General features: G+C 38.4%; 1 long non-coding RNA gene across 1 annotated transcript in view; it reads left to right on the forward strand.

The window, feature by feature from the left end:
* The first annotated feature begins 2610 nt into the window (after positions 1-2610).
* The window catches only part of LOC310899349, a 65707-nt gene continuing 44525 nt past the window's right edge, over positions 2611-23792 (forward strand). Inside the window, exon 1 of the long non-coding RNA XR_014584223.1 lies at positions 2611-3945. This is a non-coding gene — a long non-coding RNA (uncharacterized lncRNA). The remainder of the gene's footprint in view (positions 3946-23792) is intronic.

The following is a 23792-nucleotide window of genomic DNA, read 5'->3' on the forward strand; positions in this document are numbered from 1 at the left end:
GCATAAGCAACACTTATTTATTTGTTTATTTATTTATTTATTTATTTTCCCCAGAGGAATAGATTTATAATAAAGTCTGTTTTGTTTGTAGCATTATTGGGGGTGAAAAACATTTGCATGCCATATTTCAGAACCAGATTCTCATTCCCAGTTGCACTACCGTATGTCAAAAAAGACTTCTGCCTCCTGTGGTGCTGATGTGGTTGTAAACTGCTGTAAATAATAATAATAATAAAAACAAACATACAAAAGCCCCTCAGTACTCAGAACTCGAGTATCTTTTGCTTTAGGTGCATTTTAGGTACACTGCATTAAGTGATGAAAACTAATAAATTTACAATACCTTATAAAACTTTACAAATATTAACATAAAGAATCTTAGATAGATATTTTCCATTACATAATAATGATTTTAAAATGAATTAGGAAAGAGGAAAATTACTCCAAATAAATACTTCTGGTTCTGGTTGTTTTGTGTTGCTTTGTGGAAAATTCAGAAATATCTGTATATTTCAGAGCTTTTAAAGTAAATTCTCCCCTGTATTGAGGAGGAAAGGTGTCAGCAAATTAGTTAAGTATCTAACCCATTAGGTCTTAAAATGTTATAGTGAATGAGATCAAAGGGAGATAGTGAGGATTTAGGTAATTTTTTCTAGCGATCTTTTGACCTCAGTACAAATTTATGCAAGATGGGAATAGCAAATCTTGGTCACTTTAGATTTGATGAAGAACATTGGACACTTGGACCTTACTAGAAGTTGGAATCTTAAAGCTTGTTCAAACTGATGGTCACCATCATGGCTTTGTTAAAGGAAGTTTCATACTATTAGACTTTGTCTAAAAGTTGTCATACAGTTGTGGCATAATTAAAGTTTGTAAATGTTGGAGGTCTGATTATATGTGATGTCTCATATATCTGGCCTAAATCTTCTGTGCTGGTGCTTTTTTTAGGGCCTTTTGAACATTTTCAATGTTTTGCATGTATTCTTAAAGACTAGAATTTGGACAAGGCATGGAAGTACAAGTAACACAGTACAAGCATATTTTACTTCATTTAAAATAATGTGCTAGAGTTCATAAAGCTGATAAATTAACGGTTGATTTTTGCTGACTACACTATCTGTCATCAGGGATATTGCTGGAGTTGTAAATGGAAATTGCTAATTATAACTTCTATTTGCTTTTGTAATTTACCTTTTGCTACAGATATGTATTTTTTTTTTTTTTTCTTTTTTCCTTGTTTTCTTTTTCCCACAATATTCAGTCTGTTCTTGGTCTTTAATCACTGTTTGTGAGATAAGGATTTAATTTGGGGTACAAAGGAATTTCTTTCCCTGAGCTTTCAAAAAATCTTCTTTTACCAACACTAAGGTCAGTGTTTAGGTAGGAAAAGGTTCCTACAGATGTGTTTGGGTTTTATGGAAATGAAAAGGAACATTTGTTGGTGTTTGGGGGCATTTCTAAAACTGGGGGCATTTTTAAGATTCTTCAGAAAGTGATTATTAAGTTTCTTCAGTCTTGATCAATGTTTAAATCTAGTTGGCTAAAGGTTAAACTGTTTACATGCCCTTTTCATATATTTTTTTCATACTCACCAAAACCCCAAGTACATCCCAAGTTTCTTCTCAAGACATTTTTCACCTGTGTTTTATGAACAAAAGTGGTTGTGACCAAGAGATTATGAAGTTTCAGGAGGTTGGGTGTTCATGTGGACAGTAAGAACAATAACTACACATCAGGCTAATGGAAATGCCGGATACGATGTAAAACGTTGTGTCTAATGCTTAAGCTGGTTTAGAGGTAAGGATATATGCATATGTTGGCTGACATAAGCCATCTACTGAGATACCTGACCTGACATGGTCTGCCTTCGCTTTGAACATCATCAGTGTCAAAGCCAGATGGACCAGATCATAGGTCCTTGCCCACAACAGTGCACTAAGGCGCACTATTGCTGAGAGAAGTACATATTTCATGTTTTGGATCAGTCTGACTCTCCAGAGTAAAAGAAGCCTCCAGAAGAGGAATGCCTATAATAAATGCTCTCAATATTGTCAAGAATGCGTTGCTAAATGGCATCCCATACACCGCAGAAAAGCCTTTCCATCAGCACTTCAAATGCTCTGAAGCCTGACCTGGACAGTGGTTAGCAGTATATTTTCTGCCACTGTTTAGAGTACAACAGTAATGTAGCTATGGCTTACAGTCCTCTCAGTAGTAAGGGTATCACAGGAGTCATGACAGTGGGGTTGGAGTGGTCAAAGCGTGTTGGCAAAGATCAGACTTTGTCAATGTAAGCTCACTAACATAGTGGAAATCTGTCAAGTCTTTTTTTTTTTTTTTTTTTTTCCTTGCAACTGACTTGTCACATCAATGTATGTGTGCTAGGAACCTCCTGCAAATAACTCAGTCCTAATTCTTCCATGTGGCGCTCCCTCAGATTGCTTTCCTTGGCCTGATTACAGGGAAGAAATCACATTTGCATCTGAAGAGTGTCATCATCTTTGTTGTTTTTTCTTTTCCCCTCTCTTATATCCTTTGCATAAACATCCTTCTGTGCCATTGGTTATTAGAAACAAAACCCATCTTGTTCTGGTCGTTTTGTTGTTTTTTTTTTTTCTTTTTTTGATTTTCTGTGCATATTCCAGCCTGTGTTTGCATTCTCATTTTTTCCTATTCAGAAGCAGTCTCTGCTTACTGTACATATGCTGCGAAACAAAAGATGACAAAGTGGTTTATATATCAGTGTGATTTATAGATAAAGACTTAAACGATAACATGATAAAGCAGACAAAACCTGGAAAAAAAAACGTGGCAGATGAGATGCATTAAATGAAAGAGTGGCTATAAACAGCTCGGATGACATGTGTGTGTACCAGCGTTGTCATCAGCATGCATGAATTTCAGTGGGGAGGCTGCTATAATAAGATGTGTGAAAGCTGATGACTTAAGGAAAGATTATTATTTTTTTTCCAACGGAGGAGACATTTGCCAGGAGTCTGTGAAGTAAATTCTATGTAGCAAATCACAAGAATTTGTTTCTTTTCATGTCTGTATGATACAAGCAGGAACATGACAAGAAGCCCCCCTCCTCATCCTTAAGCAGGCAGTCTTTGTTTGGTGCTCGATGTTACGGGTGTGAGACTGAAGTTCAGTGAGAGACCTTGTTTGTTTGTTCTCTGCTTCCACTTCTCTTTGACGCTGTGAAGCCACTGATCAAGGCAAGCACCTCCGCCTCCCCCCATCAGACATGAAGACACAATGTCTTTTCTTATTAAGCAGCGGAGGAGGCTCATGTAGCTATTTTCCCTCTGCGATCTCTTTACTCCTTTGTGATTTGTTGCCTCTGGAAATTAGGAGAGCAGTGAGTCTCAACTGATGGGGTTGGAAAGGAGGTTAGCAAAACCTGTCATTGCTCAGTTCAGGTATTGGAAGGCTGCTGCCATATCCCCCCAAAGATTTCTCTTCTCCAGCCTGGATAAGCCTGCTTTCCTCATTGGGCAGGTGCTCTGTCCTCTGGACCATATTGCTGAACACGTTCCAGTTGTCAATAAGATCATTACCTTCTGGAAACACGGTGAAGATCTCCACAACATGGAGTGTTCCCCTGTGTGCAGCCAGGTGGGTTGACTGCACGAATCTGAGCCCAGATGGTCATCATCCAAGCAAGGCCACACCTGTATATATTTTCGGAAATGGCAAACGGTCCATTTTCAGCAAAATCTTTTCAAGCACTAACTGAGTATTGTTTTTCCTGCACCTCTGGTAAACAAATATCACTTCTAAGGTCCTAAACCATGTGTCTAAAACCAGCAAATTACAGGAAGTCCTCCGCTTATCAGGCAACCTCAAGGACAAGATTTATTAATGCTGTCTAACCACCCAAGGAGGAAATGGCTTATGATCTGATAGAAATTGCTGAGAAATTGCAAAAACACTTGTGTGGTAAGAAAGCTTCCCTTTCATCTGCCTATATTTTCACTACAGCTGTGATAGTATAGTATTTTTACTTTTGTTGTTTGTTTGCTTTTGTGTGTCTGTCTGTCAGGTATTTGTCACAAATGTGATTGGAGTCATATTGTGTTGTGCTGGATATTACTGCGTAGTATAAGAAAGTCCTTGATCTAAACTGCTTCGTTTAAGATACAAGGCAAACACATCATGGGTAAAAAGGAAATGGAAACGAGAGTAAATTATCTGTTGAGAAATACTGGTTTTAGTCAGTCCCCTGCCCTCTCCCCTTGCAGGCAGACCACTGATAGAAAAATGGAGGAATGCTGAAGGGAATGCCTTCATTGGGAGCTTTGGGCCCAGCAAGTCAGAAGAAGCTGAGAAGTTGTCTCCCTTCATCTCTGAAATAAACATACACTGGAAATGGGAGCAGTGGCACTGATGGCAACTCTTGTACTGGAGTTTGAAGGGGTAGTATTTGAAGGGACTAGAATATTTGATTTTTAAAGGGAAGAGTAAACATCAAAAATCTTTCTTTTTATGTTCTACATTTTTTGGCAGAGAGAGGGAATTTAATTGCATCTCCTGTACCCTATTCTTTGGTAGCTCTCCTTTAATGACACATCGTTGTCTTTGCGTTTCTCAGAATAACCACAAAAAAAAAGAAACTTCTTTTATTTGAAAATATCTTTTCATTATCTGTTATTTCATACAGAATGCTATTTAAAAGCAGTTGGAAAATATGACTATGGAATATATTAAGAAAAGAGGCAGGAAAAGTAAAAGTGTCATTCAGCATTTTTAAGGAGATAATATACCATTCCTTTTTCCGTTTCTTTTGTTCTGTGAAGCACACTAATCATCACTAATCATCCTAGCCAGAGTGAAGAACTGTCTTCTAGTTTTCCTATGATTTTTTTTTTTTTTTTTTCAGTTTGCAAGTGCTCTGAAGACAAGTGCTCAAGCAGTGACAAGCACTATTTCTTAAATATGAGCACTCAGGACTGTTGGCTCACAAATTAACAGAAATTCAAACATAAACTTGCACAATTCCACCCCCAGCACCAACCACCAGCAAAAATAGAAGCTTTGGGCAGAATCACAACAGCTCTGTCCGGTGCGACAAAATGAAAAGTCACTGGCTTCAAGCTTCTTTAATCTCATTCTTCCTTCTGCAGACTTCTATGGGTGTCCTCTGACCACGGGGATCAGAGGATAATTCAAGCTGGGAGGGACCTTGAGAGATCTCTAGTCCAACCTCTAGTCCTGCTCAAAGCAGGGTCAACTGGCGGGTCAGGCCAGGTTGCTTAGAGCTTTATCCTCTTGGGTTTTGAAAACCTGTGAAGGTGGGGACAGCACAGCCTGCCTGGGCAACCTGTGCCACTGCTCAGATGGAGAAAAGATTTTTCTTTTCAACTAGTCCAAACCTCCTTATGCTCAATTTACATTCTGGTGCCCAGTGTGACAAACCTTAGTGTGGCAAGAATCAGTTTTAGTGGCAGGGAGGCTGGGAATGAATTAACCTGCCGTGTGCTTCATTTTCCTTCCTTTGGTCCTCCATGCAATGCTCTCATCATCTATGAGATGGAGCTGTGTGCGTGTAATGTTCTCACCTGTCTTAGTTAAAAAGTTAAAAAAAAAGAAAATAAAAAATTACTGATAAAAAGCAGGAAAAGCATGAGCTTTAGCTTGAGGTTTTGAAGTTGATTCCCTGCTTATAGCTACAGTGAATGAAGTGGGATTATTCAGTAAGGCAATTCTGCTGCCCGAGGGACAGGAAGGAAGAGGAGGACAGGGAAGTGGGAAATGTGTAGCACTCTGCTCTCCTGCTTTATTTGCAAAACAAAGTCAGAGGAATGCTAATTAGTGTTGAGGGTTATTACACATTGCGTGTCAGAGATACATTTTCTGTACTTTGCATATACGTTCTGTAGTTAAAACCTGCAAGGAAAAACATTGCTCTAATGTCCCTTCTCTTGCAGAATGATGATGGCGAACTTTAGCAGCTGTCAGGCAGAGTGGTGCAAAGCAATGACAACCTCATCTTAAGGGAAACTCTGTGGATTTCCGTGTGTCACTTGTTAAGCAATCAATTGGAGTTATATTTCGCAAGGATGAGGATTTGGGGAGTGCAATATTTTGCCACCAGCATGGTGTAATTTTTCAACATAGCCAGAATAAAAATGGAATAGTAAAGTAGAGAAAGGAAGAAAAAAATCTGTTTCTTTCAGTTGTTTTTGGAGAAAATGATTTGAAGTATTTTAACATTTTTGTTTCAAGCCTGCCTGGCTTTTGAATCTCAGTGTTGGAAGATACTTTTGCAGCATATTGCTGCTTCTCTTGCTCTATTGGTTTGAAAATGACCATTTCAATAAGGCAAAAAGGTGGACTTATATCAGCATAAGTAATCTGTAATAATACAGGCATACATCTTTATTTGCATTTTTATATTACAAATATGTGTTTAATGGAATACTGTGAGATTATTATTAACTCTCCAGCTTTACAGATAGTTATGAAATATGCTTAAGACTCTGTTTAATTTCCCATGCTGTGACGACTTGTCCAGTGAAATCGGCAAAGCTAATGCTAGCAAGCAGAATTAGGCATGTGTCGAAGCCTTTTCAGGACTTGGAGCCTGTAAGCAAAAAGTGTGGCATGCCCAGCTCCAGTATCACGAGTGAGCCCTGGAGTCTGATACTGGGTCTTTGTATTGAACCTCAGACTCCTAACAGATTATTGGACTGTTTTTTTTTTTTTCTTTTTTTTTTTTTTTCCCCAGCTAGGCTGTCCAGCTGTCCCTGTTTCTGGCAGCACAAGCTGTTGGAGCTGTCTTGTGGGCTCCCACTGGCTGGAAATGGAGTTAGGCAACTTTGAAATACAAACTCTTGGGAAAAGAAGAGGAGGAGAGTGGATGCTTATAGACAATCCAGGAAATATCCCTTGAAAAAAAAAAAAAAAAAAAAAAAAGAGGGCTATATGGATAAACAAAGACAGGTTTTATTTCAGCTTAAAGAAACCCTTTTTTTTTTCTTTTTTTTTCTCCCCAAAATGTGAAATGCCTTTTGGGAAGGAAATTCACTTTTCTGAGTATCTCTGTGTTAGTTACCCAAAGTAAAAATGAATAATGATTAATCACATTCATCTTCTACAAAGTCTTTGGTGCATCCTGGAGATTTTACAAATGTGGACTAGCAAGTTTTGCTGTAAGGAGGAAATTTTTGGCTAGAGTTTTTGTTTTCCAACTCACTGATTGTGTAGAGGCAGAGTTAGTGAACAGATAGCCTTCCTAAAAAGTTTTGTAGTAGAGACATATATATGTATTTTTTTTTTCACATAGCCAAAATTTCTGCATTTAGGGTAATGTCTAATGTATTTATTGCTAATGTCTGAAATGCTTCTGTAGAAAAGCAGTGCTGCTTTATGTCTGCGTGTTCATTAAAGCACGCACTAATATGGTAGGTAGAATAAGCTCCTTGGTTGTTGAGCTTTAGGATGCTTCTTTGTGTCCTAGTTTTTTCATGTGGAGGATCAAGTCCCGTGTCATTGTGTCTTGGAAATTGACAGACAGAAATGCTGTGCTTATGTGAAAGGTTTACAACATGTGAAAAATGTAAATTATAATTTTCTAATTTTGATTTTTCATTGGCATTATTGTTTCGGGTTGCCTTATGCAAGATAAAATTGCATCTTTTTGTCTATTTAAATTAACTTGACCTTGCCATATTTTGCTGGCCTTGACCATCCAGCTGGGATGTTGCATAACCATCCAGCTGCGCAGCTTACTTCTGATGCCAGCATCACACCAGTCAAGAGATAATAGTACAGAAGCGTGAGTTAGAACAAGTCAGTATGTTCCTCTGTTTGCATGACACTGGACAAAGTCTATTAAAAGATAAAATCACTTCAGATATTGGTTCTACAGTAAAGTGGAAAAAATATGAAGAAGGTTGGTCAACTAACTGCAATTTTTACAGGCCACATTACAGAAGATTTTACAAAATTAATCTGGTGCTCAGCTGTACGGTGGAAGAAAAATTTTTGCAAGTGAGGTAATTGGGAGGGGTGAAGACGTCAAGAACATGGGGAAAGAGCCATAGAAGGGGTATTATACATCAGCTTTCCATGACTTCTGGAAGGTGGAGATCAGTTAGCATCCTTATTCCAAACAGCTGAGGACACCTTGTGAAGGGCCTTTTAGTACCTTCTAAGTCAATTACTGTTTGTGGTAAATGATAGCCTTATCTCGTTCTCTGGTTAACATGTAGTAACGAGACACATATTCCCTCTTGAATGCATCTTCTGGATGCATCATAGTATGGTTATTTTTTTTTTTTTCAATAGTTTAGTTTGTAGTGGGATTCATACCTATAAGTTTATTTCATTTGGAAGTCTCTTTAATAGGAAGATGCTTGGCTGCTTTGTAGTTCCTTTTTTATTTATTTTTTATTTATTTTTATTTTTTTGGCCACTGTTCAGCCTTTGTTGCTTGTGCTTCCCAGATGTACTTATTCTGTTTTCTTCTCTACATGATTCAAAATATTTTAAAAGTCTTGGCCAATTCTTAAATGTAGGATTGGTTCTGTCTTGTTTTCTCTTGCTAAAGTCTCGTTCAAGACTTGGAAGTGAGAATGAAATGAATAAAATATCTGTGACAAGGAAACTGAAAAATCTGAATCTAAAACTGTTGTGTTTGTATTAATGGGCTACATTATGATGTATTTGCCCTTTAATCTGTTGCATGAAATAGATATAACATTATTTTTCCATTCCTGCTTGCTCTTCAACAGACTCTCCTTCTGCTTTCTGGAGATTAAAGAGGCATGATGCCTTTGGACATGTTTGGGTTTTTCATTAGCTGAAACAAACAGTAATATTAATTTTTTCCCTTTTTGTATGACAAAGTAGATATGGCAGTAGTTGTGGTAGCAGGTCTATGTTTAACAAAAAATAAAGTCAAAAAGGGAATAGCACTAGTCAAAAGTGTAATGAAAACATAGTTGTGTTAGTTTGTTACCTTAAAAGCTTGATACTAACAAGAGTGGGCTGATGAAGCATCTCTGTCAGTTATTCAAGGTTATTCCCTCCCATCTGAAGAACAAGAAGTGAATTGTACAGGAAAGTAGGAGCACTGTTTATTTTTCTGTGATGCTTATGACAGAATAAGCGTTTCTTTTGGAAATGGTAAACAGTAAACTTAACTTTTTATCCAAGAAGAGAAAGCCAAGTTCCATTTCTGTTTTTGGTAACAGCCAAATATTGTGTATTAAAAGCAAAAATGTCTAAAACAGTTGAACTGTTGCCTCTCATTTTTCTAATAAGAAAAATTAAAAAGCAAAACAGGCATTTACTGAGAACATTTGATTTATCAGTCTCATGAAGGGAGAAGTGTTTCTGAAGACGTTTATTAAGCAGTTCAAGTAAGTTTGGATAAGGATTTGTAAAGCAGCTGAGAGAAACTGGAAGCCCTAAGGGCAGTCAGTTCCTGAATCTCCCTTGAAAACTTAGACTCAAACTTTTTGTAGTTGATGTTATGCTTGTGATTTCTACCGGGATTTGATTAAGAGGTGCTAGTGAAACAATAACATATGCTGCTCCTCATTACAATTCCCACCCAATGTTGCAGATCTAAGGAGCAGTGATTTGTCTGCAGGAAACTAATGTTTGGTGAGACTGCTGGTAGGGGTACAGGAGGAGGAGAGTAAGAGCATTTTCAACTGGGAGAACCCAAACATTTTGGAGTGCTCTGTCAAATAGTACTTTTGCTTCCACCTGATCTTACTGACTGGTCTTGGCTTAAAAATCTGACACGACTGTAAGGCAGGGCATAGGGCCAATTTCCCATGCTGGTCATGAAGAGTGTAATCCAAAGTATACCTTCTGAATTTCTGATGGCAATATGTATTTCTACTGGCAGAGGAAGGAACTTGTTTCAGAATGATCTGTTCTGATATGTAAAGACATCCTTTTAGATGTAAATGATTGCATCTTTGAAGCCCTTTAATAAAAGGAGTGGGGTGTTTATTTAAATTTCGGTGGGTCTGAACCCTGAATCGTTTGGACTGTAAGATGCACAACCTGTTAGCTGCCCACTGTAATTTTTACAGGACTTTCAGTCCTTGCTTCCCTCCGTGTATTCTTCTTGGTTAATACGGTTTTGTTGAGAAAGAAAATCAATCTGTTATTTTAGTGTTTTCCATAGAGGATTTATCCAGTATTGTATACAGCACACAATACAGTCTATGGAAAAAGAATTAAATTACAGTAGTTCTTGTTTCCTAGGCACTGTTACATCTCCCAAATAAATGAATAATATGGAAGAGCAGAGTCTCGCTAATCTGCACTCAGGGGAGAATCTGCAGATTTGATTAGTGAGGTTAGAAGGCTGCCCACCTGTGGATAGTGTCGTGGTGGGAGGGAGCAGAGAATTTTTCAACTCAGAATCTTTCTTCTGTTGCAAAATGCCCGTTTCTCAGTGTTGTGGGGTTGAAATCTTTTTCCTATCTGCTCCCCCAAAGAAAAACTAACCCTGTTCCCAATTCCATACCAGTGGCTGGATGAGGATGAGGGTGGGTTCAGGAAGATGGAGCTTGCCCTGCAGGGGAAAGGGTGGCTCTCCTGGAAACGTGGCAGCGCAGTGCATCATGCAGTGCGGCTCAGTGCCTGTCTTTGGGGTGGGTTTGCAGGAGCTCAGTTTGTCTATGCTGGAGGCTTCTGTCTGTGTGTGGCATTCCCTGTTCTTCTCTATCAGCATGTGCTAGCCAGCTGAGTAATGCAGCGTTGCTGAGGCATAAGCAGTGGTCTCATCTAACAGTAGTGCCTGCAACCATCAAACCATGTATTTGTGCCTCGAGAATTAAGCACAGTGGGGCTTTGTCAGTATTAATTAGAATTACTGCTTAGGTTTTCCACCTGCGATAGTAGTACTTGACTCTACCGTGTTCAACTGCCGGGTGAAATACTGAGCGTTGTTATCAGGCTCGATTTTAATGCACTTTCCAAACTGTCAGCATTTAGAAAGGTGATAGGCAGAGAAAAATGGTAGGTGTTGGTAAGGGATTACTCAGATTATCTATAGGAGGAATGAAATGACGATTTTGTATCAAGTAATCACCAAAAACATCACTCCCCTTCTCACCCATCCAGTAGAAGCGGACTTTGTCTTTTCAGAAACAGGAAAACATGAATCTTCCATCCTGGGGGAAAAACGATCCTGCAGGCAGCTAGACCAGCTGCATACTGCTAATTTTGGGTTTTGTTAATGATTATGAAATGTAACAAAGACAACAAAGAGAAAATAGCTTTTTGAGTTATAAAAGGATCGTTTTTTTTCTTACAATGTACTTACATACTTGTATACTTGCAGCTGCAATCTGTTTTGCAAAATTAGCATATAGTTTACAAGAAACAAAACAGCATGCTTGGATACTGTAATGCTGAGAAGCAGAAAATTGCTTATAAAAGATGTACCTAGGAAAGATTTTTATTAGCAGTAGCATTTGAAGAGCTTTATCCACTGAATAAAATTGCAGTTTAGATAAACTGAGGTCAAGTAGCTGGTGTGCTGTGGCCTCTGTCTGTTCCTATGAGCTGTTTCCTCTTGCTCCGTCACCTCTCTGTTATAACTTGTGTGGCCTCTGCTCTTACATTCGCTTTGTAAACTCCTTGGGACAAGCACCACATTTTCTATGTGTCTGTAACACAGCTTGTACGGAGTGCTGGTCCAGGGTTATCATAGTTTTTTATCTGTAATTTATAATTTGTTATCATTGTTGAATTATGACAGTTGTATTGTGCTTTCCTCCTCTCTGTAGAAAAACAGGTAAAACTTCTAGGCTAAAATACTTTTAAAATTAAATTTAATATATGTTTTCAAGTTAAGTTGTTAGAAATAGTCTTACTGTGTACTGTCTATAACTACAGAAGAATGAGTGATAGTTTATCCTAAATCACAGACCTCGCAAAACAGCAAATTCCAAATGATTAATGGGAGCTTCACACAATGACATTGCAGTGGTAAGCGCAGGAAAGAAAAAAGAAAAGAAAAACAAATAAACAGAAAACCACACTTTTGTCTGGACCCTGTGAGCTCAGGTTTTCCAGAACTTCTCTTCAAAAGTAAAGTATCTGGTAGAACAAACTGTGAGGGACTTCAGACAGTCCACAGACATGACCATGAGGCTGCTTGTAGCCCTGGAACTTTGGGAGGAGCATCCTATGGTTTGTCCCAAAATGATCAGCAGTGCCTATCTGGTTTTAGGAGTAAGATTCATTAGGATAAAATTAGCACAAATAATTTATGTGGGGAGAATGGATCACATACTCTGCTATTTATAATAATAATTATTATTACCAATTTAGCAAGATGTTGGTGTTTCCAATTGTGCTTTCAGTCCAGCCAAGACAGAGTACAGTAATTAACCTCTTGTATTTCTGTTACAAATTGTGTATGTGTCCCCCTTTCCTTAGTACACTAAAACAACCTATTAGGGAAGATAAGACTTTTAGCAGCCTGACCTCTTTACTTCTTGGCCTCTGTTTCTCATTTACATACTCTGCATTTCTCAGGTACAAATGCATCTGCATGCATTATGGCTGCATCACAGCCAAAAATAGTTCTAATTTCTTGGTTTATAAAAAAAGTAGAAGCATTTCCATTCCACTGGGGAGAGAGATGTTAGCATGACTCAGGCATACATTGAATTTACAGTTGCAAAGTAAGGAAGAAAATTTGTTCCAACCCAGTGTTTTGTGGGCATGGGTAAAAACTGAGTAGAAATCTTATTTAAATTGAACTATAATATTTTATTGCTCCAGGAATTTCTACTCTTTAATCCAGCCTTGGATGATATATATATATATATATATTTGAAATAAAAGCTTTTACAGTCAGATTTGTGGTTTATCTACATCAATCTGGCTTAATCATTTGAAAAACAATCCTTTAAAATAACCATGTAATTAGACTTTTACAACTACGGGTGCTAGTGATTATCAGCGAATGGCATTGACTTTCAATAGGCCATCCATTCGAATAATTGTTTTCAAAGGAAATTAAGTGTTTAAACACTCTAAAAGGATTTATGTTTTATACTTAAAGGATATTCTCCAGCTTGTTAGAGTTATCACAGGTGAAAAGTAAAGCAGAATGAACACAGAAATTAGGATAGCCCAAACGTGTGTAGGCACTCTGGAGTACTCCCTCTGGTATTACATTGGTGCAGTTACTTGGTGCCTCTTAACCTTTGTTTTGCAAGAAGCTGTGTATTTTAAAGCTGTCAGTCCTGGATATTCAGGAGAAATACGGAAGAGCACTGGAAGCCAGTCCCTGCTTTGAATAAATGGTAAAGTGAGTAGTTCACCAGATGAGCAAATGTGGACCGAAGCCTTACCCTACAAGCTCAGTTGAACCAGGCAGCCCAAGCTCATCATGTTACCGCTAAATTCAGAAGATGTTTCTACAGGACAAGGTGTTGGGAGGGAGATGGCTACTTGCAGCTGCGTGACCACCTGGGGTGTCTCTCAGACAGAAAGGAAGCCTGCAGGGGGTCTGTCTGTAAACATGCGTTTTTACCTTGGCAAGAAAGTAAAGGCGCGCTGCCCTGCTGCCTAGTAGCATTGCTGTATTTGATAAAGATGATCCCAAACAGAAAATGGAGAGGCACAGCCGGGCTTGGGCTGATAGTGAGAGCTGAGCAATGATAATGTTTTCTAACATGAGTGGTGCTCGTTCGGAGCACCTAGGGGCTGCTAGGGGGAGGCTGAGCTCAGCTCTGAGCATTTCAGCAAACCACTCGTTCTGCCCTTACTGCTTTATCTCCTCTCTTGAGAGTTTAAACTTGTTTATTCCTCCTTTTGGCACTCCGGCAATTTCTTCCACAGTCACTGGGAGCTCCTCGAGTTTTCCTGTCCCCTTTTGTCACAGCTCTGCACGCAGGCTGGCATTTGGCTGCTCTACATGCTATTCGGCGGGCTGTGGTGTAACAGATAGAAAAGCTAGCAAGCACTGAACTTTTTGAAATAGCAGACTCCATAAAATATTCTGCACAGACACATCTAAAAATATTATTTTGAAATTGAAGTGAAAATTTTTTTTGAAGTTATCAACCATTTATAGAGTGTAGATAGCTTAAATAGCCAAATAAAAATTTGTTGTGACTATAAACAGATTTAATAAAAATGAGCCTCTTAAGCCAGGAGTGTAATGTAAGCCATCCCATTCCTGTGAACTCATTTAGTTTTCATGAATAGCAATTTTACAGTGAAAAAAACCATTCATGAAAGATCTCTCAGTTGCTGTAGAGCCAGGAGCTGGAAGGGAGGCAAATACTTCTTTAATGTTTTAAGAAAGAGCTAAGGAAGAATTGTTAAAACATGAAACATAATTCTCAGAGCTCAGTGGTATAGATAGTGTAGAAATTAATTTTTAAAGGGGCAATCAGTCATTTAGACAAATATGAAGACTGAGCCAGCATATTTCCACAAAGACTGATTATTTCCTGAAAAATCTGGCTCAGGAAAGACTTCCAAAAATTGTAGGCGTAATGCAGAGAATACACAGTTTTAATCTGTGTAGATCTGGGAAAATACATTTAATGCAGTGCCGTGTTCTGGACAGGGTTATTCGTTAATCATGTATGAAATTTGTTGTTTTTAAGGACCAAAAATCTCACTGCGTGATTGAAATTGCAGCTGTTGGGGTGCGCTTGCCTGGAAGAAATGGGTCACCCGCTGCAGACTGCATTTGGTTATGCGGGGAAATCCAGCAGACCAAGAAGTGGTCTGAAGGGAAAGTGGCCAGGCAACGTCACAGAATGATGTAAAAGGCACCTGACTGAGCCTGTGTGCACTGAAGAGCGGTCCGATGGATAAAAAACGATGTGATTCCCCCTGAGGGTCAAGAGAAAGGAGTCCTGGCTGTTGTGCTGCTTTGGAAACTTGTTGGAAGTGATGCCTGGGCCTTAATTGCCCCTGGGGAGTTGTGTGTGCCATGAGGGCAGAAGTGTCCTGCCCTCACTGATGGAAACAATCCTAGGACGTGCCAGATCAGAGCCTAGCATCTGAAGAAAGCTGCCTGCTTATTTCCCTGGTTAAGCATGTGCATGGACTGGTAACTGTGTGTGTGTACCAACCTATGGATCCATTAGAAGGTTTTCTGGTCTTTAGTCTGTCCTGACAAAAGGCATCGTAAACCTTAGCTCATGACAGCTAACTTTACGTGCTCCGTGTCAACAAACAATGTCGAGATAAGCTGCTAAATCCAGACAGACATGAATAGATTAACTATGAATAGATAAACTTGTCATTAGCTTTAAATCAGTCAGGTATGTGACATGTCAGGTAAGACCTGTGGCATCGGCCTAAAAATAGACATCAGTGCACATATATGCAAATATAATGAGGAGATTTTCCAGACACCACCACCATATCGAGAGGACAATTGCCAGCTGTGGAGCAGCATTGTGATTATGGCGTGACCAAGACTAAAAGGTCAGGGGTACATTAATATGTATGAATACAGCTCAAAGCCAAAAGGAATACATATCCTCTTATACAAAAGCCTCCATTTCTCCATCTTTACATCCCGAATTCTGTCTGCTGCTCCCCATATTTGAGGCAACAAAACTAATATGTTAAACAGCTGCTTTTCTCTCTCTCTTTAAAACATATGTATATGTATTTCCTACACTTTTTTTTTTTTTTTTTTTTAACAGCTTTGCTTGTGGTAAAAGAATGGGGCTCAACTTTTCTTCACTGGGAGGAAAAAACTTGTACTTGCATTGCAAGTACAACACAGAAAAGGGCAGGTGTAACTTATCATCACCTGAGCTCTACCAAATTTCATACATCTATGTCACTACAGGACACAGCCAGATGATATTTTTGGGAGTTAGTGTCACTCTTCCTCATCAGCTGGCAACCCCCCAGCTATTTTTGAGGTGTACAAGCAAATTCTGATGTTAGCTGTCATTTGTCCTCAACTTAGCTTGCCTTCCCATGTTTCCATGTTGTCTGCAGCTTTTATTTTCTTCTGACATCTTCTCCCACAGCAGTGTTTCTGTAGCATGCTCTTTGTATTTTCTCTTGCTGCATGTAGTGCCTGTCATTAATGTGAACATAAACACTGAGGCTCTTAATGATGGCTTTGAGCTGTAACTATTTAATAATAAAAAGCTGTATGTGTTATTAGTGCTCTTACAGCGTGGAGTTGGGAATGGCATAGATCAGAGGAGAACATCTTTCCACTGAAGATGTATTCCCAGAGAAGGCATCTGGTAACAACCAGTCATGTCCCTTTGACTCTTGACAGCTGTACCAGCCTGAGGATTTGGCATTCACAGAATTAAAGCAGAGTCAACATTTTGGAAGCTTTAGCTACCACATTGATAGAAATAGCTAAGATTGCCATTGCATTAATAATAATAATAATAATTATTATTACTATTATTTTTATTTTTATTTTTATTATTGTATTTTATACTGGCATATGATGCAAAACCAAATTCATTATGAGTTATTTATTCTAAGGCTGGCAGTTGATGTTTTGTTAAGCATAAGTTTCTATTTGGTCCATACCATTACCAGAAGGAAGCTGCTGTCTCTTTTATGCAAATCTGCAGTGTGAGATTTAGTTAATGTTATCTTGTAAAGATCTACTTTTGTAGTGTCTTATGAAATTATGATTCAAGCTTTTATATTGATGGATTAATTTCTCATTGTCTTCCACAGAGTGGGAAAAATCCCTTCTTTTTATAGCTCATTCATTCTTACATTTCCTTCGGTGTCATACCCCACTCTATTAACTCAAAGGCTCCTTTTATTTTATATGCCTTTAAAAAGCAGCAGGCTTCTCTCTTAATCAGTGTTGTCTAGGTTCATCGCTGGAGGGCCTAGGTCATTAGTAATAAAGGTCATTACTTGATGTTTCTAACACAGAGAGACTTTCAGATGATCCCTCCCTCCCTCATTTAATCTCCCAGTGGCTAGAAACAGGTCTGGCCTCCTGTTATTAAAGTTATTCTTTTTTTTTTTTTTTAAAGAACAAACTGGTGAACTCCTGAAAACAAAAGGTCTGTAATTGTAGTGGTATGCGCACAATAGATGTGAACGTGTGACAGAGCACGTGAGACCTGAAAGCAGGGACATGAGGGAAGAGAGGCAGACGTTTGCTATCACATTCACCCCAGGTTCCTCCAAGGGGCTGAATCAAATGCTGAAGGAAAATCCCACGGAGCCCCGAGGCTGCCATGTCATGCCTGCCCTCATTACCTTACTTCTTAGCTTCGTCTGATTCCTAGCATCCTAATTGAAAAGACACTTTGTAGTAAAAAGATGTGTTTGAATCACTTTGAAAGCCAAGCTCCTCTGGTATTTTTCCCAGCAAATGTTTCTCTTGGATCTTTGAGCTTATTAAACAAAACGATCTTCTGAAGCTTCGTGGAGAGCAGGCGTAACTCTGCTGCCCCCGAATAAGGGCAAAAATAGCAAATTGTAAATGCAGTGTTTTGTCCAGGGTTTTAATCAGCTTGGCTTCTGAATGTTAACTTGTTTCTCACGTTTTCCTTCCCCTTCTTCTTTCGTCTTCTGTCATCATCATGTCTGTCTCCACGATTAAACAAATGACATATATTTAGTGGAGTTTTTTTACTTTTTTATTTTATTTTATTTTTAAAGTGAGAATGTTTCTTTTTCTCTTAAAAAAAAATTTTGTTTGTACAGAAATGTAAATGCTCTCTTGGAGTGGGAGAAAGTATTTATAGTAGATCTGGATAAAGCCCTATTCTTGCAATTTTCATTCGATAAGAGCGAGATGGGAGAAGAGTGCAAATTTAATTCCACTTCTTTATCCTCATCCCACTGCTGCTTCTGTTTTGCAGTGCTCAGAGAAGTGTGTGGCTGTTGTTCAGTGGTGAACTGTAGATTTTCTCCTGAAGTATGTGCCATCTGAGGCTTTGCTGGGAGTTATTAAAATACTTTTGAGGGGGCTTTGGGAGAGGGGGCAAGTTAAATGCATGTAACGTGAGACAGGGGTCACATTTAAGGGGCAAAGGGTGACCTAAGGCAAGCACTAATAACTCCTGAAGTCTACATTCATTAAATTTTTGGATAAAATTTAAATTTATTTGGCCACCTGTGTCACTGCTGGGTATGCTCCAGCTTTTCAAATAGCTTCCCTTGTCGAGAGGAGCACAGTGAAAGAGGAGCTTTGCGTAAGCTGATCCCAAGCCCTCCCACCTCGTACTTCATCCCCCCTTTCCTTGATGCAGGACTTCACCCAACAGCCTGTAGCATTTTGCTCCCTCCCAGCTGTAACAGCAGAGCTTGTCCTGCAATTCCACATCTACACTTATATTTTTTCCTTTTTTTTTTTTTAAAAAAAAAGAAAAATGCTAACAGAGCAAAGCTTATTGGAAAAATAACAAAAAGAATTGTCAAGCAGACACGTGAAAGGAAGATAAATGTCGATTCTAATGACTTCCAAGAAAATAAATGTTTTGTCGATTTAAAGCCACCTTTCTTCTCCCAGAGCTAGCTTTTAAAATATTGCTTCATAAGTGCAATTTCTGGACACACACGCAGTTTCTGGAGATCAATGATAAATCATAAACAGTTGCATTTTGAAGAAAGCTTTCTTTCTTTATTAAGAAACGTAGTGGTATATACGATTGCTCTGTTATGCTTCGTACATTCAGAAGCCGGCCCTTAATAAGACTTGGTAGTGATGTTTGCCACATGTATACTTAGGGACCTCAAGAAAGCTTATAAATGCCTCTCTGTGGGTTGGTGTCCTCATTGTGCAGATGGGTCACTTGTGGCAGAGAGATAATAAATGACCTTCTCTGCTTCGTATGACAATTCTTTTTGCCAATTTGCAGGTCTTTGTTCATTCCAGGTTTCAGAATTTCATTTAATCATTCACACGCCTATTTTGGAGACAGGCAAAGTTAAGTGCTCAGTGAAAGGTGAGTCTTGGAAAACTCTCTATCAGTCCAGCAGAAAGTGTGCTATTTTGAAATGGTCTGATTCGCTTGATGTACAACTATTCTGTGCTGACTTGCATCAAGAGGAGCAAAGCAAACTAAATTAAGTGCTTCTTAGGGGGATCACCTTTTTACATGCCCGAACCTGATATGGGATATTAGCCATTCTCACTGAGAATTGCAGAGGATATTAATTTTAAGAGGTACATTTCTGAAGACTCTTCTAAACAAAGCAAGATGTCAGTTTTATTTCTCCCAAAACACAGAGGTGCTCATGCATCGCAGTGTTACTCTGCTCTGTGGCATGTAATTTCACTGAGTGGAATCACATTGGGTAGAAATAGCCCCATGATATTCATTTTCTAAATATAGTAATTTGTAGAATTAGTAGAATTTGAATGATTTGTTATTGGCTAATATTACCACTTCCTTGTCTGTGCAGTTAGATATTGTCTTGTTTTATGGAATGACTTCTTTTTTATACTTGGTTTCATTAATATGTAATTAATTTAAAGTAAAATGTAAACTTATGTGGATATTAAAATACATGGTTATCATCTGCATGTGTCTGCATACCACCAAGCTGAGGAAGTGAATAGAATATCAATATTGAAGGCACATTTAATAAGCAAGAACCCAGCATTTATTTGTAAAAATAACTATAGCAAAATAATCCCAATTTTATTGTAAAATTATGAATTAATGTGCATTTCTTCCAGAAATAAAAAAACTCTGATGTGTATTGAAAGTAGAAGTATTTCTAACTATACATGGTTTAATGACTCATTAGATGCATTTTTTAAAAAAATATTTTTTTAGTCCTGATTAAAACCCAGCTGTCTTTAAAAATCCCATGCAAATCTAGGTCTGTTAGAAGAAAAAGAAATCACTCAAGCAGAGTGTAAGCTGCTGCTCTCAGGTGAATCTGTAGGTGTAATAAAATGAAATTAAGAGGAGGAAGCTGAAGAGGCTACAATTATCGTTCACTGTGAGAGAAAGTTTCCTTTGCCTGGCACAGCCCCTGCACAGGGCCCAATGAGATTTCCCCAGCCTAGCTGATGCATTTTATGAAACCGAAGCACGCTGTACAAGGGGGGAAGAATCCTGCACCAGGACGATGACTGAACTCTAATTTATTTATTTATTTATTTATTTATTTATTTATTTATTTATTTATTTAAGATTGCATCATGCTTACAGAAAGGTAATCAAGTCAAAAACAACGGGGAGCTTGTTGTAAGCGGTACCTGGAAAGATTGGTATTTAGAATAATGCAGGAAGTATTTTCTGTGGGTGTAAAATTGGCTGCCCAGGCAAAGCTTTTAACAAGCATTAGTGCCTGTTAAATCATATAATCATTTACCTCCAGTGGCTTAGGTCAATCTGTATCCTTCCACAAAAAGATAAAAGCCAATTGATGCATTTTAGGCTGTAGCACTGGTGAGAATGGGTTGCGGGCGTGTTGTTTTTGAGCAAGCCCTTGTTTTTATTTATTTATTTATCTATTTATTTATTTATTTATTTATTTATTTATTACCTCTGAAATGCACTGGTTGGTGTTGTGATACCTCGTTATAGCAGGCTGCTGCAGAACAGTTTCTGTCATTTGCTTAGAAACTTGTGGGGTTTCTTCTGATGCAGCTTTTGATTTTTCTGGCTGAAAAGGACAACAAATATAACAAATGTGCCCAAATCACACTTACATTGCCCAGCTAGTGAGTTGAAAGTTACCCCTAACTGCGGCATTCATTTTCATGAGGCTAGTTGCATTCAACTGAAGTTTTATATGTTGCAGGCAAGATAGAGTTTCTTGACCTAAGAATATATTTAAGGATTTAGCCCTGCACCATTTTCCTGGCTGATAACTGCTTGCTAGATGCCTATCAGATCAGAAAAACATGCTGGTGTTTTCTATTATAGACCATTATCAACATAACCATAGCAGTACCTTGCAGCTTAGCAAGCAGGCACCGTAATGCAGGCTCTATAAGATCATTTGGGACATCTAATTCATACCGAATTGAAAAAAAGAGAAAAAAAAAAAGGGAGAGAGGGAAGGGGGAGGTGTATCAGAGTTGATTCTTCGTGTAACCAGTTGGTAGTAACCTAGGATCTTGTAGTATGTGATCTTTTGTGATTGACCAGAGACTAAAACAGATTTTCACTGGAACTTGCATTTATCCAAATATATACACTACCAGTATTGCTACCAGCTACTGAGCAGGGTTAAAATGAACATGAGGATTTAGAACTGGACTCATCATGTAATCCAGCTGGAGTTTTGGGTAGGCTTTAGGCCCTGATCCAAAACTCTCTGTTCATACTTGCAGACTTCGATTCACATCTGTTAACAGGGGAGCAACAAATGTAAATTGTCATTCTGGTCTCAAAAACAGAATAGTGAAATGTTTTTTTCTTTTTTTTTTTTTTTCCCTCCCCTCACCTTTTTCCTCCCCTCATCTCCTGCACTTAAAGTTTTGCCCTTATTAGATTATGGGTCTATTATATGGCTGTTCTACCATTAACCTGCACTGGCTCTCTTTGGAGCTAATGAGTGGGGAGGACTTAGAAAGAGAAGTGAAGCAATGAAGATCACATTAATGAAATCCATCTCCAGAGCTGTTACAAGCTTCAAACAGAATGGGAATAAATCGGGGCTCAGGACTCTGGTGTGTAAGAAGCTGTAAAAATGTGATATTTCTGTTTTCTTTAGGAGGTACCATTAAATTCTTAATTGCACTGCCTGAAAGTACAGTTTAGTAGAAATTATGCTGCTGTGGTGACAGTAGGGATAGCCTACATATTTTTTCACAAACTCTTACTGTGCCACCTTGTTTTGCCTTTGTTTCTTCTAAGCCACGTGTCCTTTGCTAGGCTTTCAACAAATGCAGGGAAAATGCTTATTTTTGCTCCATCGCTAACATGTAGTTGGGAAACAGGCTTCAGGACATAAACTAAAGATACAGCTTAGATTCTTATTTAGGTCAATAAGGGGGGGTGAGGTGGGGTCTTTTCTTTGTGAAGGAAAGACCAAAACTTTTAAGTCAATTTCTAAGGCCCTTTGAATCTGTTGAAGCTATGCAGGGCGTAGAGGGGAGCAAGATTCTTGGGATATCACTGAGGATATCTCATGAGCCCAAGTGTTGCTAACAGCAGGTTGCTGCTGAGCAGGATTTGGTGAGCCACGGTTTCAAACACAAGTCCTTACAGGGCTATTTGGGCTAAATGGATCAAAGTGTCACTGTTGGACCTACTACTACTGTCCACTTCAGTACTCTGCTAAATAACTGTATGTAGATTTAAGTGGAGAACAGATTGGTTACAAAGCAGGAAGTTAACAAAGATAAGTTATCCTCAATATGTCTTTTGAAAACATTTTACTTACAATCTCATTCTACCCCCCAGTTAAAAAAAAATAAAAATAATAAATTGCTAGCAGAACGTGGAAGCCAGCTCAGTGTTAGATACTTTGGAAAACAAAATCATGTGTTCGTTGAAGATTCAACAAGTACCTAATGAATTCACTCCAAGTAGGTTTTGTTGCTGGTTTTCATCTCTTTATTTTTTTATTTTTTCCCCACTTAAAGGATTTAGGGCTAGGTTACTGGTAGATTTGAGATTATGTTGTGGTTGCTTGCTGTCTCAGTAGCAGCCAACCCAAGATTTGTACTCTGATCAGGTGAACTGTGAACTTTCTTTTGGTCCACTTGTTATTTCCAAATTACCTGTCTTGCTCTTTTAAAGGTTTCCTTTCAGTACATCTATCTAAAGGAGCAGTAGTATAGGGCTTAATAACAGTATTTTCTCCAAACATTTTGGAGCGGATGCAGAAAATCAGTTCACACAGTCATCAGGTCCGAGAATTGTATTTGATATCAGTGAAAAATACAACTGAAAACAAGGGTTTGTCCATTTCAGATTTCTGGAGAAATTACAAATGATGTTATGTATATCCAGACTCGAATAAGGATCTGATATTAATATACAGCCCAGGTTCCATTAGCAGACCAAGATTGCCCTTTATGTAGGAATTAACTGGAGGTTTTCACACAACTGAGCTGGATATTCCTTTCACATTTAAATACTGCGGTATTTTCCTGGAGGATCTATCAAATGTTTAACTACAACATTTGTCACGCACTGTTTCTTTAGGATGGCACTTGTTTTTTTGACTGAGTCTGTTCTACCGTCAGCAGGGCCAGTCATGATACTAGGGTCTTTAGCTGGGAAAGACATTAGCAGAAACCATAATTGGCATCTCTTTAAAAGAGCATTCAGATTTCCTGAAATGAACCTTTGGTAAAATTTGAATTAATATGTCAGAGTGACATCAAGTAGAGTGGCAGATATGAGCCATACTGTGTTTGTTACTTTTGATTTTTGGCAGAGAGAGGGAAGGCTACGGAAAGGAGTTGTTTGTTAGGTTATTCAATCAACCGGTTTCAGTGACTCCAGGAGAGTTTTGAATGGCAGCCAGCACTCTGGAAATTATTATTATTATTAGTCCAACATTGGTTACTTCTGAAGCGAATGCTATCATGCTCCTATTCAATAACATATGCGCTGTTTTATTTCAAATCACCACTACTTGAGAACATAATCTTTTGGGAGATGTTTTTGCTTCAAGAATAAAGCCTGCATATGGATACAACAGTTATTTAATACTATAAATGTTTGTGTGTCTCTGTGCTGGGCAAAATGGCTTTCCACATAAAAATGACAGATTTTTTATCTGATATTAAAAAAGCAAATCTGGTATAGAAAACAGTGTTTGTCTAGACAAACCCAAGACAGCTTCTCTGTAGTTTAAGGTGACAATATTTCTGCATGTTCTGTAACAAGTTTTCTTTGTGATTTCAG

This window comes from Anser anser (assembly GCF_964211835.1).
Source record: "Anser anser genome assembly, chromosome: 4".
NCBI classification, from domain to species: Eukaryota; Metazoa; Chordata; class Aves; order Anseriformes; family Anatidae; genus Anser; species Anser anser.